Source organism: Eubalaena glacialis, chromosome 17 (genome assembly GCF_028564815.1).
Source record: "Eubalaena glacialis isolate mEubGla1 chromosome 17, mEubGla1.1.hap2.+ XY, whole genome shotgun sequence".
Classification (NCBI taxonomy): Eukaryota; Metazoa; Chordata; class Mammalia; order Artiodactyla; family Balaenidae; genus Eubalaena; species Eubalaena glacialis.
In genome coordinates this window covers 81,518,926-81,545,051 of record NC_083732.1, presented here as the reverse complement: position 1 = coordinate 81,545,051, position 26,126 = coordinate 81,518,926, and positions in this window count along the sequence as shown.

Genomic DNA, 26,126 nt, shown 5'->3' with positions numbered 1-26,126 from the left:
TAGATGAGTATTAAATCTCATTCTGCTGACAGCTTCAGTCAGGAATGTTTTACAGGGGATGGGATTATACTGGTTAACCAGACAGGCAGCTAAGTAGAGCGAGTTTAGGAGAGCTTTTGCTGTAAATGTTTCCAAGATTCAGTTAAATAGAATTGAGAAGTATTAACCATTCCGGGTAGTGATAATCTCTGAGCACTTAGGCTCAAAGGAGCTTGAGAAAGATGTTTGAGCAGAAAACAGAACAGAAAAATGACTTAATGGGACTCTTCCCTTCACCTTCTGGATCTTTCGGTCTTTATCGTTCATCATGGAGCTTTATCACCAGCTTACCCTTCTCCACACAGAATGTCTCCCTCGTCTCATCCTGCTGTGCTGAGTCAAGACCTGTGCTTCACCTGTAGTCACCTTCATACAGCCAGTCTTCGGTTTCCAATGATGGCAGAAAAGAGAAATGCAGCCACATGCTCCACTAGGGTTCCACCTCAAATTGATAGGGGACGTCATCGCCTTTGGCCAAGCATGTTGCTTTGGGAATGAGTGCAGGCGACAGTAAGGAGAGAAAAGGACAGCAGCCCACACAGGCCAAGATGCTGAATCAACATTAGCCAGAGACAACCCTGATGTGGAGGAAGCTAAAAGTCACAAAGTAAACCATAGGAGTGGGGAAGGGAATTATTCCCCTGTTACCTAAGAGGCAACGAGCTCCAAACTCAGAGTGTTTATCAACAATAACACTAGCCACAGAGAGAGCAAGAGAGATGAACCCCAAAGGAGAAATTTGAGGGGTCCAGCCTGGTCCCCAAGATTGAAGACCACTGGTGAACAGGACATGCAGTTGCCATTTCTGAGCAGGAAACCTGTTTCTGGTCAGCTTCTCCACTCGTGTGAAGGAAGTTACTGTACGTGCGAGGGCTGGGTATATCCACCAACCTTACAGTCCTGCAGTGCAGTGAGGTCGGACTCATCCATGAGTGCTGAAGACCTTGGACAGAATTCTGGCTGCAGGGAAACATCCCTGCAGTAGACTGAGCTTCAGGGCTGCCTTCTCTGCCTCGGGCAAAACATTTCTACAGGCCCAGTGTTTCCCAGGGGCAGCAGGAGGCAGATGTGCTCACAGAGGGCGACAGCCTTGTAGATGAGCTCGCAATGTCAGCTCAGGACAGGCGCCAGCTTAAGCTGGAATAGCCCTGTCGCTTTTCCTCAATGATTGTGTTAATTTTTTTTTAATTTTGAGATACTCGCAGATTTAACCTGCAGTTGTACGAAATAATACAGAGAGATCCCTGTGTACCCCTTTTCCAGTTTCCCTCAAGGACAACATCTTGCAAAACGAGAGTACGGTAGCACAATCACGATATTGACATTGATTCAATCCCTAATCTTATTCAGATCTCGCCAGTGTTATGTCTACTCGTGTGTTTAATAGTTCTGTGTCATTTTAGCACCTGTGTAGGTTGTGTATCCGCCACCGCAGTGAACAGACAGAACGGCCATCGCCGCAAGAATCCCTCCTGTTGCCCTCTTTTAATCACACCCACTTCCATTCTCTCTACCTCACAACTACTAATCTGTTCTCCATTTCTGTAATTTTGTCGTTTAACAAATGTTACATAAATGGAATCAACTAGTATGTAACTTTTTGAGATTGGCCTTTTTTTACTCAGCATAATTCTCTGGAGATTCATCAAGGTGGTTGTGTTTATCAATAGTACATTCTTGTGTGCTACTGTGTAGTATTCCATGGTGTGGATGGACCACACTTTGTTCAACCCATCCCTCATTCGAGGGCATCACAGTCGCTTCCAGTTTGGGGCTGTTACGAATAAAACTGATAAAACATTTATGCATAGGCTTTTGTGAGTGTACATCTTTAGTTTTGTAGAATAAATGTTCAGACGTGCAAGTACAGGGTTGTAGCATGCAAGCCCATGTGGATGAGACCATGTCTTTGTTATTAACAGATGTATATCCAGGGCCTATCTTAATGCCCAACACATAATCAAAAATCAATAAATAAAGGAATGGACCGACTCTCAGTAATTTTTGGAGATTCATTTGTGGCTTCATATCCTCCAGAAGGTCTTCTGCACATCCCAGAAAATGCCTTTCTCTCCTTAGCAATTTGGATTCTGTATGAAATTATCTATTTATGTCCCTGTCTCCACCAGACTGAGATCTCTTCAAGGGACAGAGATGTCGTGTTTATCTTTGTCACCATAGCGTTTAGCCCATTGCCTGTCCCATAAGACATTATCAGTAAGTAAATGCTGAATGAAAAAAAATGAACTAGATTATCTGTTTTCACCTTAGACACCCTGCTCCCTCTGGAGCCATCAGGATCTCTCATGTATTTATCATTTTATAGACTGGGAAAGAAAGAACACAGACACTTCATGGAAGAGGCAAACACTTGAGTGGCAGGAAGCTACTTCTGCCTTCAAGGGCTATGTAATTCCTATCATCGGTGCATTCATCTTTACGTGGCTCTCTGTCATTTTCAAATAATGGCAGAAAGGGATAAAAGGAAAAACTGATATTAAAATCTATTGCCTGTTCCTCAGGGCTATTAAAGGGTGAAATAGATGGAGGTTATAGGTGTCAGTCACCCCTCTTCTCCTCATGCTTTCTAGAACATACTGTATAAAATAGAAGAAAACTGAGCCAAATAAGTATTGCCACACATATTATTTTGCTAAGCTGTGTGAAGGATGAAGCTTAGATGGGGGATAAAATAGGGGTAGACAAATATTCTCAGCCTACCAAACTCCAGATAATAGACCTGCAGAATGGCTAATCTGAACTTTAGTCCTGGTGGCAGTTAGAGAAATAGGAATAGAAGGAACATAGCCTTGGTTAGGACCACCAGATGGAGACCCCAAGTAGCCTTCTTACCACGAGGAGCCCGGAAGCATGAAAGGAGCCTGCAATGCAGAGTCAGAGAGAGAGAGAAAACAAGAGATCTCCTGAATAAGGCCAGGATTTCCAAGAGCTTCTAGCGAAAAAGATTCTGCTCACCAGCAAATAAAAAGAACAAGCAAGTCTATCTATCTATGGGAGGGGAGAAAGGCTCCTAAAGTCCCAATTCATGTATGTTTTGGATTTCAGTTTACCCTTTGTTTGCCCTTTGTGTTTCCCTTTGTTTATCCTTTGTTTATGTGGACTGGAGAACATAAGCTAAGAAATTAAGTAAAGTCATCTTGGGTTAGTAGTACCCTTGGGTACCTGCCAGAAACAAATGAAAACGCTTTCTGCAACCCAGACCTCCAAGGTTTCTTGAAGATAAAGTCTCTCAGAAGATGACCTCACAATCCAAAACTGCAAAACACAGGAGGATATGCATCACCCCATGAGAGCGGGTGACAGAAACAATACCAGAATTAGACTCCCTAGAACTACAGTAAAATCATTAGTAACCTAAATTGTGTGTTTAAAATGTTGAAAGAAATAAAAGATGAGAAACATGAGAAAGGAATAACACACTACCAATAAAATTTCAGGCATGTTTAAAAAGAACAAATCAAACCTCTAAGGAAGAAAATATGATCATTAAAATTACAAAGTATTTTAGACAATGTGAAGAGCAGTGGGTTAGGCATAGTTCAGGGAGTTAAAACAGAAATTTGACAGATGGAGACGAAGAAATTAACAAGAGTGTAGAACACAGATGGATGTAAATATGAAGGAGAATTAGAAGGAAAGCAGAGTAGAATGAAAAACTCTAGCCTAATCTAGATATTACAGGAATTTTAAAAAGTAAAGGACAATGGAGGAAAATATTCTTTCAAAAGAATTGGTGATGAAATTCACAAATCATCAGATTCAGGTAGTCGATTTGATGGAAGAGAAATCCAAACTTAGATTCTTTAGAGTCAAATCACTATACATCAAGGATAAAGACAAAAATCTTAAAGATAACCTGAAAAAAAAAAAGTCAGATTACAAAAAAGGAATAGCAGTTTGACTCATAGTTTTCTCTATGGGAGCTGGAAGAGAGTGAAAAGAATCTGTCCAAAGTGCTGAAATAAAATAGCTACTACTGTAACATTTTATACCAGTAATACTATTATTCCAAAGTGAAGGTGAGATGAACAAACTACCGCTGAAAGAAATGTGGAAACAATAACTCATGAAGAAAAAACTGATCTCAGAAAGAAGACCTAAGAAGTGACAAAGAATGGTGATGAGAGGAACGTATAAGTCTGTGGGCAAATCTACGCCAACATTGGTTATACAAAACAACAATAACAGCAGTTAATAGTGGCTTGAAAAAACAAGGTGGAACTGAAATATCCAAAATTTAAAAAATATGGAAGGAGATGAACTGATTCTTGGATTGTGTGATAGACTACTAGATACATGATTAAATTGATATGGTTTTAATTTATTATGTAAGTCGAATTTTTAAGAGTAATGGCTAAAAAGAAAGCAAATATAGTATAAACATTTTAAAGCAGTAGAAAGAATAAAAAATTAATAGTAAAAATATTATTTTAATAGAAAATAAAGCAAGAAATAGGGAAAAAATTAACAGAAAAACAAGTCAAGCAGAAAGCAAAACACAATAGTAGAAATAAATCCAAATATTTATATACATATAAATATCATTTATATACATAATGCCAGTAAAAAATAAAATAATAGAAATATATTCAAATACATCAGTAATCGGGACTTCCCAGGTGGCACAGTGGTTGAGAATCCGCCTGCCAATGCAGGGGACACGGGTTCGAGCCCTGGTCTGGGAAGATCCCACATGCCGTGGAACAACTGAGCCCGTGTGCCACAACTACTGAGCCTTCTCTCTGGAGCCTGCGAGCCACAACTACTGAGCCCACGTGCCACAACTACTGAAGCCCGCACGCCAGAGCCCGTGCTCCGCAACAAGAGAAGCCACCTCAATGAGAAGCCCAGGCACCGCAACGAAGAGTAGCCCCCGCTCGCTGCAACTAGAGAAAGCCCGCGTGCAGCAACGAAGACCCAACGCAGCCAAAAATATATAAATAAAATAAAATAAAAAATTTAAAAAATATGTATATCAGTAATCACAAAAATGTATTCAATTATTCACTCATACTTTTTCAACATACTTCTTGTTAAGAGCCTACTATGTGATTGGCCTACTCTAATAATGGACAAAGCTTACAAGTTATTAAAAATTTCCAGATAGAATGAAAAAGCAAGTCTAGTAATCAATATTATAACAGAGACTGATCTAAAAGATAACAACATATGAAGTAAAAAAAAGGAAAGGGATGGACAAAGCTATAAAAGGCAAACAAAAACCAAGGGAATGCTATTGCTAAAGTGATATCTAACAAAAGAGACTTTTAGGTAAAGTATCAGTAGAGAGACATATTATTATACGGCATTAAGGAGTTTAACTTAGCAGGATGTTATAACAATTCTAAACTTATGTGCACTTGGCAATATAACTTTAAAATATATAAAACAGAATTGACAGAATTACAAAACACATGTACAAGTGTGAAATAAATAGTGTGAAATTTTAACAACACTTTCTTAATAAATGATATTCAAGGTGAAAAAATTAAGCTAGAATATAGAAGATTTATATAACACAGTTTATAAAATGATGTACTGGACATGGAAAGAAACCTTATATCCAAAAATTAGAGACTATACACTACTTTTAAAATTTACAGGGAACATTTAAGAATATTCACAATCCATGAGACTATGAAGAAAATCTCAACATATATCGAAAGTTCTTTAGCAAACATCATTTTTATAATTTTGATTTAATTAATGTATAAATTAAAATAATGATACATTTGAAAATTTAATACAGTTTCTAGATAACAAATGAGTCAAAGAAGAAAATATAAGAGAAATAGGAAAATACTTAGGACTAAGAGGTGATTTAAATATTGCATACAATTGATATGAATATAAAATTGTGCTTAGAAGAAAATTCATTTATTCATTCATTCAGTACATTTTTAGCGTGGGTCTATGCTTTTCCAAGACTGCTCAAAGCAGTTAAGATTCATTAGTGAACAAAACAGAGAAAAATTCTACCCCCATAGAGTTTTCATTTTGGGGGACACAAATGGCAATTATCATGGAAGAATATTCATCATAAATATTTCTTCAGGTCATTACATACAGATTAAATATCTCATTTTCAAAAGCCTGTGTAATATTACCTAATATGTACATGCGTAATATTGTTTCAGTTGATTAAAATATTTGCTGTACTCTAAGAGGTTCATATCTACAAAGCCCCTCTCTGGAGCCCCTCTTCATAGGAGAAGATTTCACCTCCCATTGGCATTAGGTTTATCCATATGCCTTATTTTTGCTGATTGAATGAGTGGGAGTTACTTATGCCACGTCCAAGCAGAACCTTCCCGGGTCATCATGTGGTTCCGTGACTGGTGTTTTATTTTTGCCTCAGCCCACCAAATCACAGCTGAAAGCTGCTCCTTCAGCCTGGATCCTGGAATAAGAGGTGGGGCAGAGCTGTATCTTACTCCCATGGACAGGAATATGCACAAAATCTTTGTAGTTGGAAGCTACTAAGATTTCTGTGATCATCTGTTACTATATCATAACCTACTGAAAACTGACTGACACCAGATATAGCAAAAGGTATTCAGCTATTTCATTATGATAAACTTTCAGGTTGTATCCATTCTCTACACTTCAAAAATTGTGGCTTTTTAAAGATATAAATATATGGTTAAGATATAAATATGTTTTCAAGATATATATACATGTATATATACATATACATCCATATTGAATATGTACATATATATTTCCTTTAGGAGGCTAATTTTAGGCACAGTCTTCTTGCAGCTATAAACATAGTGAAGGGAAGGAGTCTAAGGTTAAGTGAGAGTTCTACTTCTGCCAGTTTCTTGCTGTGTAACATTATTTAAGATACTAGGCAAACAAAAAAAAGATACTTGGCTTCTCTGGCCCCTCAGTTTTTCTACTTGTAAAATCCAAATGGGAATAATTATCATAATAATAATAAACAACCTCCTTCATGAAGAGGCTTTGTGGGTTAAATGAGAGACTATGCAATCAAAGCCATTTGAAAATACTGATTCAGTTGTCAGTTATTGGAGCTTCTTTCCCAAATCAGACTAAGTGGAGGTCTGTAAATGCTGGAAGAATTGACCATGTCTTCGATATAAATCTTCCTGTGAAATCATAATGCTTACAATTCTTAAAGGTGATGTTGCTGTCACAGGGAAGGGCTACGTCTTCTGAGGAAACTTGAACAGTTGGTTAATTCCTCTGCACTCCTATGAATCATTCTGCTAGTTGACACTAGGGATTAAGTGCCTTCTGATTAGGATAATGCGGGCAAAGCATTTGGATTTATTTCAAGCACGGATAACAGGCGGAAGTTGGGCAAGCTCACTCAATAATTCACCAGTGTTTTTCATGAAGGATTTGGAAAAGCACAGAACTTACTTAGCTGTACTCTTTAATAATAAAACAAAGTAATCCAGACACACAAAAATATTAAGGAAATAAAAATTCAGCCAAGGACAAAAGGTGAGCCTTTTCACTAATTGTTAGTTATATCGTAGTCGTTTCCAAGTAATTCCAAATAAGGATTTTTTCATCTTACTATTATATATAAGCAATTAAAATTAACCAGCATGAGAGGCATATGCTTCACTAATGCTAGAGGAAAGATGTGAAACACTGCATTGCTGCAAACTTCTGTGCATATGTATGTTGGGGGGTGGGAGGGGTCATCATCAATATCTAGAACCCCCCATAGATTTCTGCTTCCTTTTAAATAGTCTCTCACTTTCCATTCCAAAAAATAATAACCATGTCCCTAGGATGCATTCCGCTAATGTCTTATCTACTTGAGTTCTGTACCAGTGACAAAAAAAAAAATTACATCTTAAAGCTGTGTGTGTGTGTGTGTGTGTGTGTGTGTGTGTGTGTGTGATGGTTCATGCCACTGGGCATACGTTTTTCATATCACTTCTTTCACTTTTAAAGGTACTGAACAACATTTAGGTTTTTTTTTTTCCTAATTTTTCACAGAAATAGACTCACTCCTGGTTTTCTAAATCTGCATGGTATATTGGCAGAGGGCAGAAAGCTGGTGGGCACCAAAGGGAAGAGATCTTAGAAGGCCAGTGAGAAACATATTTTGTATCTTATCCAGATAAATATGCAAAGCTTCTAATGTTTATGGGAAAAGCAGGGGATCACCATTGAAATCCACCACTGTCCTTCCACATGACTTAGAGGGTCTTCAGGGGCACAGGAAGTGGACAAGGAGCTGTGCTAAGACCCAGGCAGGAGCTGTGAAAGTATGGCTTTAACATCTGCCTCCTTTCTGCGGACCTCTCGATGCCTATCCTCCGTGTAAGGAAAGAGGCTTTATTTAATAGTAAATGTCTCCTTACCTTCTACATTTTTGCCAAAGAGAATTAGTCTTTTTGTCCCCCTCCCTGTCCACATGTACTTTTTTTAAAAAAATTAATTAATTTATTACTTATTTTTGGCTGCATTGGGTCTTTGTTGCTGCGCGCAGGCTTTCTCTAGTTGCGGTGCGCGGGCTTCTCATTGCGGTGGCTTCTCTTGTGGTGGAGCACGGGCTCTAGGCACGCGAGCTTCAGTAGTTGCAGCACACGGGCTCAGTAGTTGTGGCTCGCAGGCTCTAGAGCTCAGGCTCAGTAGTTGTGGCACACGGGTTTATTTGCTCCGTGGCATGTGGGATCTTCCCGGACCGGGGCTCGAACCTGTGTCCGCTGAACTGGCAGGCGGATTCTCAGCCGCTGCGCCACCATTGAAGCCCCACATGTACTTTTATGCCTTCTTATATTGATGAATGTGAATTTCTCAGTCTGGTTTCTAACCACTGCTCCAAAACCTATGTCTTCTCTCTGACTTTTAGACATTCTTCATCTCTTCAGAAATTATTTATTTTGGAAGGAATACAAAACTAGAGTTTATTCATTACCAGATATCAAGATCTAATATGAAACTGTATTAGTTAAGAAACTATGTTAATGGTAAATAAAACTGACCGTGGAACAGAAGTGAGATTCTAAAAACATAGCAACATGTGTACAGTCATCTGATTTATGATAAAGATGACACTTTATTGTAGTAAAGAAAGGATTACCTTAATTACTTATTCTTTAAGGTCTCATTCAATGCTGTCATCTCAGTGAATCTTCCCCCAGTCTAACATGATAAGACAGGGGTCCACAAACTTTGTTAATCCTAAATCTCATCTATCCAAAAAATCCTGTGAGTCTGTTTATGTTTTGTAAATAAGTTCATTTGTATCATTTTTTTTAGATTTCACATATAAGTGATATAAAATGATATTTGTCTTTCTCTGATTTACTTCCTTGAAAAGAATAGATACATATATATGTATAACTGAATCACTTTCCTGTACACCTGAAACTAACAAAACATTGTTAATCAACTATACTCCAATATAAAATAAAATTTTTTAAAATTCTATTAATCCCCTCAATAGATGCATGTTTATTTACTCCAAATCATATGTAACAACTATTTTATATATATATGTATATATATACATATATATAGGTTGAACAGTATGAAATTGCCAATGCGCAACCTTTTTGACCTATGAAAAGTGGCCATTTCATTTAGTTCAACCTAATATGCTATAATAATGCTCAAAATATAAATGGAAAATGAATGATGTAAATATGAAATAAATAATGTTTTAAAAATAATGTCCTTTTACTTTATTTTTTCCTAGTACAGGGAGACATTTTCTTCACTGAAGCATATTATTATTAATAATGTTCTGCACACTTAGATGTTAAATGTTTTCCTAACTGCGATGGCTTTATGCTCTTTTTAGCTAGTATCTCAAGGCTCACTATACACTTGATTTATCATTAAGAATAGTGGCTTTTCAATCCATATTTCAAATAACTGGGCCATTTTCTCACTGGTTCCTTTTTGGGCATTGTTATCATTATGTTCAAGTTATGATTTCTTTGCAGGGATTTTTTTTTTTTTTACATCATTTATCCATGTTGTTGAGCTACGTTACTCAAAACTACATATAATCTGTGAATCCTCTTTGTAGGCACACAAAATGAAATACATTGGAATAACCTGTAAGCAAATAAATGAGTGGGTGCAAACTTTTTTTTGGACACGCCTCGAAGCTTGTGAGATCTTAGTTCCTTGACCAGGGACTGAACCCAGACCCCGGCAGTGAAAGAGCCGCGTCCTAACCACTGACCGCCAAGGAATTCCCCATGGGTGCCACTTTTAAGTTCCCTAAGTGGAAGATCTGTGCCCTGTCTCTATAATACTGTTACCATTTGATATAAGAACCAAATCAAAGGCTCAGTGTGAGTCAGTGTATTAAATCTATGTAAACCTTAATTTACTTTTTACTTACCCATTAAAAATAAATGTTTTTAAATCCAATGGATTATAGTGTCCTTCAAAAACTACTAACTTAATAGGAATCACAAGCTTCATAGTCAGAGAGACCTGAGATCAAATCTACATACTCATCAACTGGGTGACGATAACTTACTGAAATTTTCTGGGTGTCAGTTTCTTCCTTAGTGAACTGGGATAATCTTGTTGAAAGAGATCTCTTTGGGGAATCTGTTTAGCTCGTAGCTTCTTATCCAACGACTATTTCTCCTGCTGCTCGTGAAACAGACATGTTTATACTCCATGAGCTTTCCTCCCTGGCCAGAACTGATGGAACAGGGGAGGTCCTAGCCCACACGGGGCTAATTAGATCTCTTTCCCTGGAATTTAGAACTGGAACATTGTGTTTGGAAACCATGTAGTTGGATGCATATGCCTACTGTGAGTTAAGGTCATTTCACGTCTGGGCTACGAGGCCACTTACTTGCCATGTGCACAGAGAAACCTGAAAAGCAGGTTTGCAGAGTGAGATGAAGCAGACACACAGAGTGAGGCAGGGGTGCGACTTGCGGGTAAATGAGCTCTCCAAATCAAGTTGAAGAACAATTCTGTGGCCCTCTTACCTTACTATTTGTCTGCTTAGCTTTTCGGGGAAAATGGTAATTTCTCTAAATGCACTTAACTAGATAAATGTCAGAAATAAAAGACTGAAAAGCTTTCATGGAAAGAGGCAGAAAGTACAAAATGATATTTTGGCTCTGTCCAAAAATCTCATCATAAGGTACTTCCCCTTCAAGACTATAATAACAGCAGACTTTACCCTGAGTTGCAGCAAGCCATTAAAAAAGCAATTATTGCCAGCAGCTCTTGTTCTCAGGCTGAAAGTTGAATGGGAAATTTAACAGTATTATGAAATTTTTTTCCTCTGCTAAACTAGTTCTAAGAAATGGTATAAACTGAATGTGTGTTTATTTTTTAAAGACAAGCTTATCTTAACTGAGTTTTTCATAATTGTGTTATGCTGGTTACATATGAAATGGAAAAGGAGGAAGGGTGCGTTGGAAAGCAAGCCCTTGAGTGTCTAAATTATTTGCGCCTCTCCTTGGCTTCAGGCCTTTTTTGCATCATCCGGAGATGCCCCATAGCACTCAGCATTGCACAGAGGGGTTGCAGGGGCTCTGTTATTGATTAGTACCAAAATGTTATAAAACTCGGAATAATGACCAGAGAGCATTGCGTGAAGGGATGTGTGACAGATGCACACGGGAATGCACTGATGCACACGGGAATCTCTGACTGTGTGTGCAACATCTCAGTACATGACAGTCTCATGAGAATACCATTTATTCATCATGAACTCTGTGCAACAGTGATGCTAAAAGTATTGCTTATGTTATGTGGGAATCCTTGCAACATTCATAAAGCATGCTAATTTTAAAGATGAGGAAAATTAAGCTGAGAGAGGATAATTAAGTTGTTTAAAGCCATAACATAAGTAGATGGTAGAGTAAGGATCCAGCCCAGGGCTAGTCTGCTGTGAAGCCCAGGGTCTTAACCACTCTGCTCTCCTGCCTTTTAGCCGTATAATATTATATTATTATCTGAGTGACTGTATAGGATACCTCACTGAGTCCTAATGTTTGTGTGAATAATAAGTGTTTAAATTGGAAAACTGTTAATAAGGATTTATATAACTTCTTCCTTTTATGGTGCTTTTCTCTTTATTAACAGTGGTCCATGAGTTACAAATTTGGATTAAATTTTTCTGTTAGGTAAAAAAAAATCCAGTATGTTACACTAATGTTCAATGACACCATAGAAAATATGAGGGTACATTTCCAGACTCCTTCAACTGGGAGTGACAAACTTAATGAAAAAGGGAATTAACTGGAAAGCTACTTGCTTGGTTCACATAATTACAGGATGAGCCACAAGAACTAAAAATGTTCCAAGGGTATCAGAGACCAGAATTGGAAACTCAGCGTTGGACTCACCTTGTCTCTGTCCCTTTCTCAATTCTGTCTTTCCCTAAAAAGATAAATTGGTCATCAAATTGTCCAGGGATTCATCCTTGAAGCTCCAAGGCTCCTGAAAATAAGAAAAGAAATTTCCTCAATGGTTGTAGCAGAAAAATCCCAAATAAAGACTCAGATTGGTCCTGAAATAATCCAAGAGAGGAAGAATAATATGAGAGGACTCCATCTGGACTTGTGCCCCTATCTGTGGTGATCAAAAGTAGTGATTTCTAATTACCAGAAAGAAAGAACACTTGTGTAGTGTATACAATCTAGTTTTTGATCCCCCCCAGCATATTTACAAATACTTGTTAGCATGCATTGAATTCCCAAGATGCTCCCACCTAAGAAAATGCAGCTACACTGAGTATAGACCAAATTACTGCTTCCAAGACCATGTCCAGATGTTGCCTTCATCCCCAAGTCCAAATGCTTTGCCCTTCTCTCTCTAACTTGTTAGAGCTTAGAAAGATTTTGCAAATGTTAGGCTTTTAAGATGACAAATGTAACTATTTGCTTCCTGTAGTATACATGTCTGAGGTAAAAGAGAATAGTCAAAATAAGAATCCCATGGAGAAAAAGGAGAAAGAGGAAGTGAAATGCAGTGGCCACAATACTTCAATGCATAGAGATAGAAATGCTCATCCTTTGTTGTCTTGTCTGCAATAGACTAAGTTCCTCATTCAGCCAACATGGCTGCCACAGGACCTGCCTACTGGGTGAAGTCTGTCATCTAGCATCATTTCTGGCCTTTTCTAAGAGGAGCAGTACTATGAGAATTCCCATTCTGAGGCTGAACCTTTCCTTAATATACTTAAATGAGCCTGGGGTTTATTCTAGGGACTAGCAATCCAGGCCTTGTTGTGTGATATTTGTTGTTTCTCTAGCCATAAATATCCCTTAAAATCCCAGTCAGCTATCTGACTGTTTCATTTTCTAAAGACTGTAGGGCTGATGCCAGCAACTATGTCTGGTCATTATCTTTGAAGCAGGACCTTACCCTTTTGATTGCTTATCAGTAGACCCGGCGTTCTGGCCATCCTCCTTGGCCTCTGATTAATGGCTCTGTCTTGACTCTTGCCTCAGAGAAAAGTGAGAGACAGGATAGGGTGATAAGGCAAAGCTAATCCTCATGTTTCCCCACAACTGGATCCAAGTTCCTCCTGCCACAGGGGAATGGTTGCCTTTGTCAGATGGAGGAGAAACTCATCTTCAGCCACATTTCTCACTGCCCTGATTTTGCTCCTACTAACTTTATCATGGGGTAGAAAACTTAGTTTTGCAATCCTACAGGATACTTTACTCTCTGACCTTTACCGTTTCGCATTGCTGAGGCCATTAAGAAAGTGTTTCTTATACAAAGGTGCATACAGTTTTCTTTCTGCTTTCAGATGGACCAATTTGTCTCCTTGTTGTGCAAGTTTACTGAAGACTAAAAAACAGAGCTTACGATCCCATATGCTGACAGTTTTCTACCCAGTCATTCAAGTTCCAGTTTTTGGGGGACACAAGATTGCACTCCCAAGATACTGCAAGAAACCTGTAGCCAGATGCTGTGCTATCTCGCAACAGAATGTTTGCAGCATCCCTGCCGAGGATGGAGGGAGGGATGAAGATTCCCCTATCCTATCTGGACGAAGCCAGTTGCACAATTTGGTTCCGAAAGCTTTTATCCCAACTTCCAGTACAATCCCCATATTAACCAGGGTTCTTTCCATTCGAAATGTAAAAAAAAGTCAGCCTAATCTAAATTAAACAAAACAACCACAACACCCAAAAAACCAAAACCAAAAATTTATTGTAAGAATGCCAACTAGAGAATCCCAAGTATATCAGTACAGGGACAAGTGACTTGGTACTGTTGATATCTTTCTGTCTGGTGTTCATCACCACTTTTCTTTAGAGATCACCTTTATTCTCATAGGTTTATCCAGGTGGCAGGGAATGTGCTGTCCGGTGGATTCACCTCCTCATAGCTCTACCACACGTAAAGTAGTAGATGAATGATGCTTGCTCTAACACAATTATGCGCTCCTCACCACGGGCGCACAGAGGAAAGAGGAGAAAACTTACTATTTTGCTTCCCAACTGGACTATGAGATGCTTGAGATCAGACGCTGGGTCGCATTCGCCTTTGTGTCCACATAACTTAGCACAGAGAGAACCTTATGGTAGGTATTTTAAAAATTAGTAAATGTGGAAAGCAATCAGGTAGGGAGGAAGCAAAGGATGAGATTATCCCCTAGGAACTCTTTAGCTCTCCCTTAGGACACTCCCGGTACAGGGGATAAATAGATAAACTCAAATTCTTGGTTAGCAGAGTCTGCAATGGGAGGAGGAAAAGAGAGTAAACCATCCATTTCAAATCATAGCACTTTAGTAATTCCCCTCAATGCCAGGTGCGCCTGTGGCTGCGTCCCAGCTGCCAGTTACACTGTGGTATGTCATACGTAAAATGTTCTCTGAAATCTTCTTGCAGTACACTGGTGGTCTGACACACACTAAGCTTGTCCTTTTCAAAGTTGCTGCTTATGTCAAAGCAATTTAAAAATTGAAGAGCAATTTGGCAGTCATTTCATGCCTCCGTGAGTGGTTCTACCCCCATTATTTACAATCTCTCCAAATTTTAGGAAGTGCTGATTGGGTAGATGTTGGAACAGGAAAAGCTCTGACCTGTAGGAATTGAGCAGGATCACTGCAGAACTTTCTGGAGGAAACTCTGTCCAACTTAGAAAGTTAATTAATTAGTGAGTATAAAATGAGACTGCCATTCTTATCATGAGAGAGGTAACTGACCTTTCTTTCTCTAACTGATAACAACTGGAGAACGATGGAAAGTTCTTTGCCTTATGTGTAGACTCACATTCATTCCTCCATTCAACGATACTCCCAACATACCATTTATTTTTTCCAACCAAGGTAAATGTAACCACTTTTGTAACAGGAACCATGGATGGTCACCATTACCTCCTCAATGCCTGTTATGAAATAAGAGGTCAAAAACATTTTCTTTAGAAATAAAAAGGCAGGGTCAGTAGGTAAATTGACTTAAAGACAGCATAGTGTTATAAATTCTGCGCTAGCTTTCTAGGGTTGTCATAACAAAGTACCACAAACTGTGTGGATAAACACAGGAATTTATTGCCTCAGAGTTCTGGAGGCAAGAAGTCTGAAATCAAGGTGTCAAAAGAATTGGTTCCTTCTGAGGGCTGCGAGGGAAGGATCTATCCCAGGTCACTCCTCTAGTTTCTGGTAGCTCCTTTGCTTGGGTCCCATCTTCACATGACATCCTCCCTGTGTGCATGTAGGTCTCCAAATTTCCCCTTTTTGTTAGGATATCAGTTGTAATTGGAAGGGCTCAACCTAATGAACTCACTTTAACTTGATTACTTTTGTAAAGACCCTATCTCCAAACAATGTTGCATTTTGAGTACTGAACATATGAATGTTAGGGAAACACAATTCAACCCATAAAAAATTCAGAGATAAATAAAAGAAATTCCCTACTCTCAAGAATTTATTCTAGAAAGGAATTTCCTGGCGGTCCAGTAGTTAGGACTTGGCGTTTTCACTGCCGGGGCCCTGGGTTTGATCCCTTTTTGGCGAACTAATATCCTGCAAGCTGCACGGCACAGCGAAAAAAAACAACAACAACAACAACAACAAGAATTTATTCTAGAGACAGTGAGTAAACAGTTGTCCATATTTCAGTGGATTGGGGGTTGGAAGTTGTGATGGGATTCTATGACTGCACAGAGAAAGAAGACTTTCCATCTGCACGAAATTGGCCTCATGATGGAAATGACATTTAAGTGACTCTGAAACAATATCCATAACATTACAGACATTTAACAAGTATTTGTGGATTGAAGGAGCACACATTGAAAGATGAGTTTAAATTTGCTAGGAAAAGAAACAGAGAGAGGTGTCCCGGGTACAAGGAAGAGCACGCGCAAAGGCTTGGTGGCGTGAAAGTGTCTGGCAGGATTGGGAAAAGAATGAACACTGAAACCACCCACTCTGAGGCAGCCATGTCCTTCCCATCAGCCTTCTTCAGGACATGCTTCTGTGCCCTTCCTGGGGATTCAGATGCCACCAACCACAAACACTTACCTCCCTTGTCTTCCAACATGGCATACCCTCTTGGTTTCACTCCCATCACCTTGGAATCTACTACTCAGTCTTCTTCAACGGACCCTCCTTCTCTGCTCTACCTGTAACCGTCAGCATTCCCGAGGACTTCTCCACTTCACACACATCGCCTGGGTCATTTCAGCCATTTCTTTGGCTTCAGTCATCATCTCAATACAGGTAACTCCAAGATGCACGTCTCTGATTCAGAGCCCTTTTCTCGTTGTCAGACTTCTATATCCATTTACTAACTGTATTGGTTTGCCAGAGCTTCCATTAAAAAAAATACCACAGATTAGGTAGCTTAAAAGACAAAAATTTATCTCACAGTTCCAGAGGCTGAAAGTCCAAGATCAAAGTGCTCCCAGACTTGGTCTCTCCTGAGGCCTTTCTCCTTGGTATTCAGTTGGCCACCTTCTCGTGTTCTCACATGACCTTTTTTTCTGTGTCCACACACTTTCCTCTTTCTCTGTGTCCACACACTTTCCTGGTTTCTCTTCTTCTTCTTGTAAGGATACCAGCCATATTGAATTAGGCCCCCCTCTTATAACCTCATTTAACCTGAATTACCTCCCTAAAAACCCTAGCTTTAAATACAGTCACATTTGGAGTTAGGGTTTCGACATACAAATTTTGGGAGAACACAATTCAGTCCTTAACATCTACTGATTATTGCCCTATTTATTTTTAAATTAAAAAATGATGTTGACCTCTCACTCCAGGCAGGCATTGGGAGGCAGTGATGGGAATGCCCGATCCCTGTTATAAAAGAAGGTACAGTTGCCTTGGTTGGAAAACAATAGACAATTACTTGTGTTGGGATAAGGGTTCTGATTATTAAGAAAGCACATGTAGGGTTCTAACCAAGTCTTGGAGAAAGGTGGGGGAAGAAGTCTTCCCAGAAGAAATGACCTTAAAGCTGAGACCTGAAAGACATTTAGCCGGATGAAGATGGGGATAAAGATGGTTTCAGCACACATGAAGCGTAAAGGTATATGCACATGACCTGGTGTGCAACGTGGCCGAGCTGCCTAGAGTGCAAGGTGCAAGGGAGCATGTGGTGAAGTATATGGCCGTTCTGTTACTCATGGTCCAGATCTTAGGGACGGACTCTATTCTAAATGATGAGGAGCCATGATCTGTTTGGGGCTAAGGGCAGTCGTGATTAGATTTGCCTTTTAGAGGGTCCATCGTGTCTGTACGATGGAAAAGTAAATTAGACATGACAAGGAGTCAGAGTTTTGGATCCTTTAGCATGTAATTGAATAATAATTGCCTCCGCAGAAGTGCATGAGATCACTTAGTAAGAGCGTGTGGGGAGGGAGAGGAGTGGAGAAGAGAACAGAAGAAAAGGGAAGAGAAAAAAGGAGAGGAGGGGGAGAAGAGGAGAGAGCTCACAACAAAACCCTAGGGATGATGATCAAATGCAGCCGGATGATGAGCTACAGGCAATGACTGACATCTGGAGAGTCAGAGAGATAGAAAGAGGAAAGCACAGTGTGGCCCAGGCAACCTAAAGGGAAATGACATTCCAGTAATGGAGGAGGCTGAGTACTTTTAGTAGAGTGATGAACGTACACACCAGGTTACATTCCACTGAGGAGACAGTGGGAGTTGCCTCAACAGAGACCAAAAGCACAGCTAACTTTTGGGGAAGGCTGATGGTAAAGGAGAAATGAGCTAGGGAAATAAAAGGAGGATGGAGACATGGCCATTCATCAGACAGCAAAACACACCCTAGGTGCCCACATGGACTTTGCAATTCTCCTTCCCATCTTCCCAGAGAATTGCCCCACTGACCCCAGAACCCTGAGAGGTATCCTGGGCTCCTCCCTCTCACCCACTCCCTCCACATTCAATCGGTGACCAGGTCCCAAAGCGGGAACATTAGACAAGGGTGGATGGAACAAGGGAAAATATTTTTAACTAGGGTTCGAATCTTGACCATACCACTTACTATGTGGCCTTGGGCAACTGTTGACCCTGTCTGAGTCTCAGTCTCTATAAAATGAAGCTAAAGATGTTTATCTTAGGTACAAGGATTATTATAACTGATAAATGGACGGCAGTAAGCCAACTGTGAGGCAGTTAATTGCATACTATTATTACTTTGCTTCCCACTTCTGTAATTTCTTCTTTCCAGCGCCACTGCTACCATGGATTTTGGACTCATCTTATCTCAGAGACGTCAAGTAATTTGTTCAAGGTCACACAGCCAGCAGGGAGTAGACCCAGAATTAAAAGGCAGTTCTGTCTACTCAGGATTCAGCCGGGTACCATTTTTCCAGGGGGTGCAGGTGGTGGCTGGTGCTAGGGTCAGAGACATGGCACCACACAAGAGCATTCTGGCTGCTCTGAGGAAGGGGGGCAGCCCATCTCCCTGCAGGGCTCTAAGAACTCACTGCTTTCCAACTTGTTCCTGGACTCTTTCCAAAAGAGATTGTGGAAATAAAAACACTGTGCGAATTCACAGCAGGTAGAATGTCAACTGTTTTCTTTGCAGCTTCAAGAGCTTTACATTCTCCACTTTGCGTCTAATCATTATTAAAAGCAAACAAGTGTGTTGACCATTCTATGTGCACTTTCTCAAGCGGCAAATGAATCTTGGTTATCCATCCCCTTTGCCGTTACTGATGCAGCTGCCTGGGTGCCAGGAAAGAAATTGGGTTTTCTTCTCGTAAAAGTCGTGTTTGTTCACTTGCTTCTGACCTCTGCTACATCCCTCCCCACCGAGGAACAGATGCTCCCGCACTCAGCAGCAGCCCGGGGGTGAGAAGGTGATGCCAGCCAGGAGACTGTTCTCCATGTCTCAAGCTTGTCCTCAACTGAAGTTCATCCTCATCTATTCCAGGCTCTGCTTCAGCCATGGCACAGCCTCCTGTTCACAAGACCGGTTCACAGAGAGGATTTCTGAAAGCTTTTGGCCCAAGCCAAGCAAAGTAGGGACGATATATTTGAGAATTTTGTCCCACCTGAAGTCACGTAGTTAATCATGCTGAGATAGTGTTTTGAGCTTGAGCCTGTATATTTGTTGCTGGAATCCAAATGAAAAATTAAGCGAATGAGAGATCCCAGAAAGTCTTCCCCTTCCTTTTCCTCTTCCCCTCCCCCTCCTTCTCTTTCTCCTTCTCCTTTGTTATCTTCATCTTCTCCTTCATTTTTACCATCATCAGGAAAAGCATACTCTTCTTATCTGTTCTAATTTATTCCTTGTGTCTCTCCTTCCACTAAACTCTAAGTTCCTTGAGGGTAGAGGGGAAAACTGTCTTATTCATCCATGTATTCCTTGCACAATTATTAGAAACTGAATGAATATTTGTTAAGTGAATTAACAGATGGGCTTTTGAAAATCAATGAGATTAAAACAACTAGGATAACTGAATTAACCTTTGTAAACTGGTTTTTGTGTCACGGCTGGGTTACATCCCTGTGAAGAGACAACCTCTGTGTGATGTAAAGCAGGTAGACATTCCAATCAGAATGCTCTTCTCTCAAATCTATCTCTTCCTTTACTGCTGTTCTGACTTAGGATAAATGGTCCGTCTTCTTTTTTAAAATATGGGTCTGATGAGATGGTTGCATAAAGTAGTCCGTTTCTGGCACATAGTAGTTTTTCCATCAATATGATTTCCTTTTGCCAGGTATAATGATAAGTTTCCCTTTAATTGGCAGTTATGCCCATCGTCTTTTCTGCGGGTGCTGCCAGAAAGCTCAGGTCTGAAACACTCTCTGGGCTTCTGTTTCTAAGGCTAGTCCGTTATTTTCTAGTGTTCATTTTTATCTTATTTGAATAGACGCATTGTAGCTGGAATGTTTACTCTAAGCAGCTTCACACCGCTTTGGAGAGCGCTCATTGTTTGGTATAACGTGTGTGAATGTAACTGCTCATGATTATTCATCCCTACTTGCGCAATTTTCGTATTATACAATACAGCCAAAAGACAGAATGTTCCCATCATTTCATCACTTCCATGAAGGGAGGAATCAGCTGGGAATGGAAGCTCCTGGTACTGTTGGTTTCCCCTTTGCTATCAGCTGATGGGCAGCAGGCTTGACAAAGCCCACAAGCTGAACCGGAAAACCTCTGCAGCAAGAAACCTCAGATGGTAAGGCTACACCTTCAGCCAAGCTGGCCTTTGGTGGGGTTCTCCCCCAAATATTTTCCCAACCCTATTTCTTCTTGCCGCTGTTTACTATGCCAGCTCTAGCTCGGCTTTGCTCTTTGCGTCTTCCGCCCTATACGTAGCAAAGAACTTTGGCTTGGACCTGGAACTTTGGTTTTACATCTGGATTAGAATTAATAGGAGGCAATGCTCTTGAGTTGCTACCTGCCAGCAGCATCCTGACTTCCACAGCAGACCATAAGATGAAGAGCTTCTGGACTTATTTTGCTGTCTGAGCATGCAACCATAAAGACTGCTTTTTTTCCTATTTAGTAGCACTTTTATTTAAAAGGCGTATATCTGTGCTACATTCAACCCGAGAAATCCAAGTTGGTAGCACTTTAGATAATTTTTTGGAACAGGGCAGATTATAAATCACTTTACATACAAGGATAATGATAAAATCCTCCCCATTCCTAACAAATCTTTCTGTCTCTCTCTCCCTCCCTCCCTCCCTCCCTCCCTTTCTGTGTATTCACATAATGGGAGGAATTAAGTCATCATTTCTGATACAAAAACATATTTATTTCCTTAAAACTTTTCCTAGTAGGACACTGTTCTTCTTTAAGGTTGGAATCCCACTGTCTTCTGCCCCATTTTAGAGAAGAGTCTTTGTCTTTTGATTCAATAGAGCCTCATTATATGAGAAAAAGGCAAGGGATTAGGCTGCCCTGAAACCTCTAGGAGGTCATTGGGTCTATCCACTATGGTGACCTGGAGCCATTTTTTCTTTTTTTTAGAAATTTATTTATTTTAGTTGTTTATTTATTTTTGTTTGCGTTGCGTCTTCACTGCTGCACGCAGGCTTTCTCTAGTTGCAGTGATCGGGGGCTACTCTTTGTTGCGGTGCACGGACTTCTTATTGCGGTGGCTTCTCTTGTTGTGGAGCACGGGCTCTAGGCGTGTAGTCTTCAGTAGTTGTGGCACGCAGGCTCAGTAGTTGTGGCTCGCAGGCTCTAGAGCGCAGGCTCAGTAGCTGTGGCACACGGGCTTAGCCGCTCCGTGGCATGTGGGATCTTCCTGGACCAGGGCTCGAACCCGTGTCTGCTGCATTGGCAGGCGGATTCTCAACCACTGCGCTACCAGGGAAGTTCCCCGGCGTCATCTTTAATGGTTACAAGAGCTTCTGTCAAGTGACCTTGGCCAATTCACCTTACCTCTCTGACCTTCAGTTTTCATCTGATAAACGAGAGACAATAGTACCTTCATTGTGGGTTCAAAGAGGATTAAACGAGATGATGTATATAAAATAGTACAATGCCTGGATCACTGGTAATAAAAGGTTATTAGTAATTTTAGATTATTGAGACAACTTGTGTTTGGATAACGGTGGCAAATTACATGTGAGTGGGGAGTAACCTGCTAATACACTATGGTGCAAGGTAAAGACTTGGATGGTTCAGCTTTTTTAATGGGTTTCCTTTTATTTAAAATCTAAGTGAGTATTCTCCACCTCCTTATTTTTCTCTCTTCCTCCCATTTATGTTACATAAAATGATACTTGATCTCACCATGCACAAGACTGATTTCCCTACTGAGGCCAGTGTGGAGGGAAGACTGCCTGCTATGTAACGAGATCTGTGCCAGGCACTCTCACCCACGACACGGCACCTCTCCTGTTGTCTAGAATACTATATTGCATTTATTTTGTCATGTGTCTGATGTTCTCTCAAGTACTTTGAGTCTCTCGAGACGTGGAAGCTATGGACCCTGTCCCATTAATTTCTGTATTTCCAGCACTTATTCTTACGCTCATTCAGGCCAGGGCTGTAGTCAGCTGAAATTTACCTATAGTTCTTTGGAGTTTGAGGTTTTTTGTTTATTTGGTTTATTTTTATTTTTTTAAATTTATTTTTTATATTGGAGTATATTTGATTTACAATGTTGTGTTAGTTTCAGATGTATAGCCGAGTAATTTACTTATACATATACGTGTATCTATTCTTTTTCAGATTCTTTTCCCATATAGGTTATTAAAGAGTATTGAGTAGAGTTTCTTAGCTACACAGTAGGTCCTTGTTGATTATCTGTTTTATATATAGTAGTGTGTATGTGTTGTTTTTCAATGGGCAGCATCTATTCTGATTGGGCAGTGCCCATATTTTACCAGTTTTTAAACATTTAAAACACTGCTACTGGTTAGGTATCCAGGAGGGTTGAATGAATATATTTTATCCTCATAGTACAAATGAAGTTAATATTATTACCTCAATTTGCAGGTAAGGAAATTGAGGCTCAAGGAGGACATGCAATTCCACCTTCTTTCAGAGTATGGGAGGGAGTCAGGATTAGAAATCTGTTTTGTTTATTCCCAAGTCAAAATGATTTCTCTATTTTGTGTTGCCTGCTATGAATCTTTAATTTCTTAAACAGTCTGGTATTGAATACTTAGAGCATCTCATAACTCATGCCTTATTTTTAAACTCTCCATCATCCAGGAAAGAAAAGCCAAATGGATCTGTTGTGTATAGAGTCTATTTCACATCTTGCTTCCTGTCGGTCGGGCAGGAGCCAGACTTCAAAGGTGTGTTTAAGCAAAACACACCCTAATCCATCAAGTGGAAAGCGATAATATACAGCTGGCAAATCACACAATCAATAATCAAAATGGAGTTAACCCTTGCCTCCTTTTAAAGTCCTGTACTGAAAGATCTGCTTGTATTCATTATGAAATACACGGGCTTGAACTGTGAGAAAATAAATGCCTGTTTTGTAAGCCACTCAGTCTGTGGTATTTTGTTCTGTCAGGCAGAGTTGACCAATACACAGTGGAAACAACTTTTTCCAAGAGAAGCGGGGTTAAGTCAAGACCAAGAAAAGCACAGCTGACCTAGAACATAGCTATTGGCTAAAAGTGGATAGTTAATCAGATTACACATTTTATGCTCTACAGTAAATATTGTTTATCAGCTAATACTTATGGGGCCCAAATTAATGTACTTAATCCTATAAATGGAGAGTGCAAAAAATGTCTTTCAGAAAATGCCAGCTTTGATTGAAATTTTTGGTATGTTTATGAGCAGATCAATTCCCTTTAGTTCTCATCTTCTTTTTCTGTAAAATCACAGGAGTCGGTGAGAAGGCCTTCAAAGTTTTATACATAGTTGGGACTTTTGGGAGGGCTGTTCTTTCTCATTTTAGAAGGAATTTATATACTCAATCTTTATTGTTGAGAAGTATGAGGAAGTTTGAATCTCAACCTACCTGTCAATAAAGCAGGAAGGTCTGAGGATGATCCCAGCATCCATATACTTTAAAGTTTCTCAGGTTATTGCAATGTGTAGCCAGAGTTCTCACACATAGTCAACATTCTCTACCTCCTAAGAAAACCATGCTCTTTTCAGCTGTGGGCTTTTGCATATGACCCCTCTCTGCTTGAAATACCCTTCTCTCTGCTGTGTTCATTTTTTTTTTTTTTCCGTGTTCCAAATTTCCTTTTGACACCACCTAATTTAGGCAGTGGATCTCTCTTCCTGGCCCAGAGAACTGGTTCTTAGTTAAGATACTACAGCACTAGCCTCAGAGTTGGGTAGAAAACATGCCACATGCCTCTTCCATATCCAGCCCCTGGCACGGAAGTGCGCAGGCATCGAGTATTGGCAAATAAACGGCTACTTGACTTTAGATGAAATACTGAGCTCTCCGAGTATGTTGACCCATCTAGAAAGAACTCTTCCAACTCTGACATCCAGGAATTCAACCTGAGTACATCTGCATATCCCAACATAAAAGCACATAGTGTGAAAAATTCAACTACATTTTTAGAAAATTGTTAATTAAAATGCTGTTAAGGGACTTCTCTGGTGGTGCAGTGGTTAAGAATCTGCCTGCCAATGTAGGGGACACGGATTCGAGCCCTGGTCCGGGAAGATCCCACATGCCGCGGAGCAACTAAGCCCATGTGCCACAACTACTGAGCCCGCGAGCCAAAACTACTGAAGCACGCACGCCTAGAGCCCGTGCTCCGCAACAAGAGAAGCCACCGCGATGGGAAGCCCGCGCACCGCAACGAAGAGTAGCGCCCGCTTGCTGCAACTAGAGAAAGCCCGCGCACAGAAACGAAGACCCAACACAGCCATAAATAAATAAATAAGTAAATAAAAATGCTGTTAACATGCAAAAACAACAGAAGAAACAAATCTATTTGGGTGCTGGCAGCAAGGGGACAATGAAAGACACCTGCCTTTAGACGGGGTTCTCAGATTAAGACAAAGAAAGCTGTGACAGACGTGGCTCTCTCCCAACTGTTGGATGAAACAGCCACAGGGCTTTTGCTGGTGCTGTGTTGTCTTCACATTGTTTTGCGTCACATCTGCCTCACTAGCAGTAAAGAGCATTTACTGTCTGTAATTAATTACTCATCTCTTCTTGTCGACAAACTAAAAGTCAAGTCATTTATGATACAAATATACTGTAGTTAATGGGATAAGCAGGAAATCGGGAACTCTACAGAGCCATTCACGGTTACCATAATGAATTCTGCTGATTAAAAATCCCTAACACAGTTGTTCATATCTTTTTAGTGTGCCTGTTCTTTGAATTGATCTTAAACTTTCTCCTTTGCCTTCTAGTGATAAAGGAAATCTAGGGGGTATACATGTGATGATACCAGGGTAATAATTGCCAGTCATAAAATGTCAAATATCAGTGAGCACATTGCCTGCACCTTTACTTCCTAGACTTTCACAAAGAAAAGAATTAGTTAAGGGCTTTTACCAGGGATTCCCTGTCCAGTGCGCATCTGAGCACACTGGTATTTATGGCAAGTTCTCCTCCCTCATCCTAAGAGGGTCACTATCTCTCAGCTGTTCCCCAGACCTTCAGAGAAAGAGCTGTCAGTCCTCGATCCCTGGTGTAAGCCCGTGCTCTCTCCACACTCCCTTCTCTAACTACATTCTTTAACCACATCCTTTAACTACACTTGCCCTCCAACACTTCCTTTCTCTGGCATCTGTGGTCTCTGTTTTTCTACTAGTCCCTCTCTCGCTGTATGCAAAAATATATGTTTTCTTCCCCAACACATCTACTTAAAATAAACAAAACTGCCTTCCCTTGATTATAGAATAGCTATGGAAAAATTGTAGAGACTCCCACTATACTATTCAAGGTAGAGCAGCATCGTCTGAAGTAACAACACCAAAATCTCAGTGGCTGATCACTAAGTAATAAGTGGTGATCCAGGAGCTACTCCAGGGCAATTATCCTCCATGACGGCTCAGCATTCCCATCCAATGCAGCACATTCATCAGCTATCACCACTGCAGCAGAGGAAGCTGGAGAGTTAAACACTGGTAGTTAAATACTTCCACCCAGAAGCGACTCGCAGCCTATTTCTGCTCTTATTGCAATGGCCAAAGTGAGTTGCATGGCCTCGTCAAGGGGTAGGGACTACACTTTTCCCAGATGACCTGATCGGGGCGGGGGGGGG